This window comes from Schistocerca serialis, chromosome 9 (genome assembly GCF_023864345.2).
Source record: "Schistocerca serialis cubense isolate TAMUIC-IGC-003099 chromosome 9, iqSchSeri2.2, whole genome shotgun sequence".
Lineage (NCBI taxonomy): Eukaryota > Metazoa > Arthropoda > Insecta > Orthoptera > Acrididae > Schistocerca > Schistocerca serialis.
In genome coordinates, this window is record NC_064646.1 from 394,896,343 (window position 1) to 394,901,429 (window position 5,087).

Below are 5,087 nucleotides of genomic sequence, written 5' to 3' on the forward strand. Positions count from 1 at the left end.
AGTTTTGTGGCTAGAAATGCGTCATCGTGTGTAAATAACTTCATAATCACATACATAAGTGTAGCATTTCTTCTGCTCATCGTCTCTGTACAGCAGTTTTTGCTCACGCAGGGAAGGAAGTCAGTGCTCGCGTTACGAGTCGTGAAAGTCGGGACTCGAGGTGACGAAATTTTGTCGGTGTCAATACAAAGCCTCTGGAGATGTCCCCTTGGGACGAAAACGGGCCAGTTCGTGAGAAACAGCGGTTCGAAAAGGCGTGTTAGGTGCCTGTTTCAGATAAGACACCTATACGCCGCTGCTTTGTGGCAAGGTTCGCCGTAATGGGGCTGGTGTTCGCCCGCTTCACACGAAACTACTACTTCCAAATCGATTTTCACCGTCGCATACCAGTGCTGCCTCAGTCTACAAAGTGAAACGGAAAGTTCCTTTCGCTGTAAGCAGGGAAGATTGCGCTACTTGTAGACAGAAGCTAACAGGGACCTAGTAGCAGGGCATCTGTTTGAATTAGCAAGTATTTTCGGGCTGTACAAGCAGCTCCTGCCATACAATTTAAAGTACACATTTAAAGCCCGACAGTGGCACCAAACTTAGTGTCACGTACTTATGGATGATACAGAAAATGTTATTGAGGGTAACAAAGCAAAAGCAGTAATACTGAACTCTGTTTTCAAATCTTTCTTTAGACAGGAAAATCCTTAAATCTCGAACCACAGCAAAGATAAGGGATGTTTATAATAGTGTCAGGGGAGCTGAACCACAGCTGAAATCGCTAAAATTGCTCCAGGTTCCGACGGAATTCCTATCAGTTTCTGTATAGAACTGGCGTCCAAGTTAGCCCTCTGTTAATCACAATACACCTAGATCCCCTGAACGAAAACCCCTTGCCCTTTAGTTGGAAGGTAGCACAGGTGTCAGCATTGACCCATAAAACTTCTGTCCAGTGTCTTTGACAGCCATCTGTTGGAGAGTCTTTGCCATATTTCAAATTCAAACGTAATGATGTATCTCGAATGGAATGACTTCCTGCAAGCCAACCCAAACGGAGTTTTCAGACTCAGCTATGCAAAATTCATCTCGTAGTTTCATAATATGATGCAGTATTACTTCACTTCGGAAAGCGCTCGACTCAGTACCGCAGCACCGGTTATTAATGAAAATACCATCATGTGGAAGTATCAAATGAAATTTGTGGCACTGGATTTAAAATTTTTTAGGTAGGGAAGACACACTATGTTGCTTTGTATAGAGAGCCTATGACGGATGAGGCAGTAACTTCAGGCGTGCCCGAGGGACGTGTGTAGGGACCTTTGTTGGTCACAGATTAGTTTCACGCACGGCAGAACACCATGGAAATACAGATCTACCTGGCTGGCAGACGCACGTAGACAACTGCGAACGATCCACCGTAGAAAATAGGTACGTACTGCAACGCCGTACGTGTCGCTTCCGTAGGACCACGAAGACAAGATTAGAATAATTACAGTGGCCAGGTGCATCTAAGGGATTATTCGTCTCGCGCTACATCATAAACGGAACGCAAAGAAACATTAATAGTAGTGCAAGAACAATTGGAGGTGCCGCCTGTCAAACAATTCACAGTGATTTGCAAAGTATATGTAGACGCGTCCACTGATAATTTTCCACGTCGTATTGTACAGGGAGGATGAGGACTACTTCTACCCACTAGTATCGAATACTAATTGATTTAATTTATTTTAGCACAAGTAGTTAAGTACATACGACATGTGATCAAAAAGTAACTGGATTTTTTAAAATTTCGGGCTTTATACATCCGATTTTCAATTTTTTAAATTGTTGGTACTCATGTTCCTGATGTGTGTTTGCATTTTCAGCTGTTTTGAATATTTACTTTATTAAACTTCCTGGCAGATTAAAACTGTGTGCCCGACCGAGACTCGAACTCGGGGCCTTTGCCTTTCGCGGGCAAGTGCTCTACCAACTGAGCTACCGAAGCACGACTCACGCCCGGTACTCACAGCTTTACTTCTGCCAGTACCTCGTCTCCTACCTTCCAAACTTTACAGAAGCTCTCCTGCGAACCATGCAGAACTAGCACTCCTGAAAGAAAGGATATTGCGGAGACATGGCTTAGCCACAGCCTGGGGGATGTTTCCAGAATGAGATTTTCACTCTGCAGCGGAGTGTGCGCTGATATGAAACTTCCTGGCAGATTAAAACTGTGTGCCCGACCGAGACTCGAACTCGGGGCCTTTGCCTTTCGCGGGCAAGTGCTCTACCAACTGAGTTACCGAAGCACGACTCACGCCCGGTACTCACAGCTTTACTTCTGCCAGTACCTCGTCTCCTACCTTCCAAACTTTACAGAAGCTCTCCTGCGAACCATGCAGAACTAGCACTCCTGAAAGAAAGGATATTGCGGAGACATGGCTTAGCCACAGCCTGGGGGATGTTTCCAGAATGAGATTTTCACTCTGCAGCGGAGTGTGCGCTGATATGCAACTTCCTGGCAGATTAAAACTGTGTGCCCGACCGAGACTCGAACTCGGGGCCTTTGCCTTTTGCGGGCAAGTGCTCTACCAACTGAGCTACCGAAGCACGACTCACGCCCGGTACTCACAGCTTTACTTCTGCCAGTACCTCGTCTCCTACCTTCCAAACTTTACAGAAGCTCTCCTGCGAACCATGCAGAACTAGCACTCCTGAAAGAAAGGATATTGCGGAGACATGGCTTAGCCACAGCCTGGGGGATGTTTCCAGAATGAGATTTTCACTCTGCAGCGGAGTGTGCGCTGATATGAAACTTCCTGGCAGATTAAAACTGTGTGCCCGACCGAGACTCGAACTCGGGGCCTTTGCCTTTCGCGGGCAAGTGCTCTACCAACTGAGCTACCGAAGCACGACTCACGCCCGGTACTCACAGCTTTACTTCTGCCAGTACCTCGTCTCCTACCTTCCAAACTTTACAGAAGCTCTCCTGCGAACCATGCAGAACTAGCACTCCTGAAAGAAAGGATATTGCGGAGACATGGCTTAGCCACAGCCTGGGGGATGTTTCCAGAATGAGATTTTCACTCTGCAGCGGAGTGTGCGCCGATATGAAACTTCCTGGCAGATTAAAACTGTGTGCCCGACCGAGACTCGAACTCGGGGCCTTTGCCTTTTGCGGACAAGTGCTCTACCAACTGAGCTACCGAAGCACGACTCACGCCCGGTACTCACAGCTTTACTTCTGCCAGTACCTCGTCTCCTACCTTCCAAACTTTACAGAAGCTCACCTGCGAACCATGCAGGACTAGCACTCCTGAAAGAAAGGATATTGCGGAGACATGGCTTAGCCACAGCCTGGGGGATGTTTCCAAAATGAGATTTTCACTCTGCAGCGGAGTGTGCGCTGATATGAAACTTCCTGGCAGATTAAAACTGTGTGCCCGACCGAGACTCGAACTCGGGGCCTTTGCCTTTCGCGGGCAAGTGCTCTACCAACTGAGCTACCGAAGCACGACTCACGCCCGGTACTCGCAGCTTTACTTCTGCCAGTACCTCGTCTCCTACCTTCCAAACTTTATTGTTGATAGTTGAAAGTGTTATACATGTTTTCGAGCACTCTGCGAATTTTCACTTTCGAAAAAGATGGATCAAAGAATTTGCATTAACTTTTTGTTTCTAAAATCGAATAAAGTGTAGCCCCGCATTCTAAATGTTGACTGTGGCTTTTGGTGAATCTACTATGAGTAAGACAAAACTCTGCAAGTGGTATAAACGTTTCAAAGAGTGTCGAGAAGGCGTTGAAGACGACGACCGCCCTGGCCGCCCTAGCACGTCAATTACTGACGACAGTGCGGAAGAAGTAAAGGAAATGTTCTGGAAAATCGGCGAATCACCATCAGAGAGGTTTTCTGATGACGTCGGCATTTTTTCGGATGTTTTGGGCATGAAACGTGTAGCAGCAAACTTTGTGAGGAAGTTGCTGAATTTCAATCAATAACGACGTCACTAAGACACTGATCAGAAATTGCTGAATGAAGCCGACAACGATCCAGAATTTCTAAAGAAAATTATAACAGGTGACGAAACACGTATATACGGGTTTAACGTCGAAACTAAGACCCAATCGTTCCACAGGAACCTGCCTGGAGAGACCGAAAAAAAAAATTCGACAAGTTCGGTCACATGTGAAGGTTCTTCTCACTGTTTTCTTCGATTACAGTGGGATTGTGCACAGGAGCTCCTGCCTCGTGATCGTACGGTCAATAGACAATACTGTATGGAAGGTCCGCACCGTTTGTGTGGAGCATTCCGAAGAAAACGACCAGATTTCTGGCATAAGCACGCGCGGCAGTTACATTACGACAATGCTCCCGCTTACACTTGTGCGTTAACGAGCATTGCGCTCTCATTTAAATATATAGAGATTTTCGCGTTGTGTGGTATCGCGGGACTTGGTCTCTGAGTGGTGAGCAGCCGCGCGCTGGGTGTGAACTCTAACTTTTCTTGTAAATATCGAGGTGGAGTATTGGACTTGGGTTTCGCGATGAGACTGTGAATGATCTGTGTCAAATGGATATGCGCTCGAGTGTAATAGTAATTCTAAATACGACCACTTTCGCTATTAGTTTTCTTTCTGAATAAACATTATCCTAACCAAATCGCAACTGTGTGGCCTACATCATTTATGCTAAGTGCCCGATATTATTGTTACAGTTATTGTATGTTACATTAACTTTGTTTCATACATTTTCGCAAACTTGGCATCAGCCAGACAATTTAACCAAAGGGTCACAAGTGTCTAATTTAGGGCGTGTAATGAGGCACGTGCGGTTCAACCCTTAGACGAGTTTGAGCGAAGACAATTCGACGAAGAGGAACCGCGTGTGAGCCCGAACATCTTCTGGATGTTTGGTTGAGCACTTCAGTGCATGTTCGTAATTTTTTTTACAAAAACCAAAACCGTTATGTTGCCGCAGGCATCGTATTCGCCGGACATGGACCCTGCGACTTGTTTCTATTCCCGGGGCTGAAGAGAACGATGAAGTGACTTCGTTTTGTCACCAATGATGAGATAAAAGCAGAATCGCTGAGGAAGCTGTACACCATAAAGAAAAGTG

General features: G+C 46.1%; 2 non-coding genes across 2 annotated transcripts; both read right to left on the bottom strand.

The window, feature by feature from the left end:
• Positions 1-2,503: 2,503 nt before the first annotated feature.
• On the bottom strand, positions 2,504-2,578 carry Trnal-caa (transfer RNA leucine (anticodon CAA)). The gene has a single exon. It is a non-coding gene; the product is annotated as a tRNA-Leu (tRNA).
• A 527-nt stretch (positions 2,579-3,105) lies between these two features.
• Positions 3,106-3,180, bottom strand: Trnal-caa (transfer RNA leucine (anticodon CAA)). The gene has a single exon. It is a non-coding gene; the product is annotated as a tRNA-Leu (tRNA).
• Positions 3,181-5,087: the final 1,907 nt, after the last annotated feature.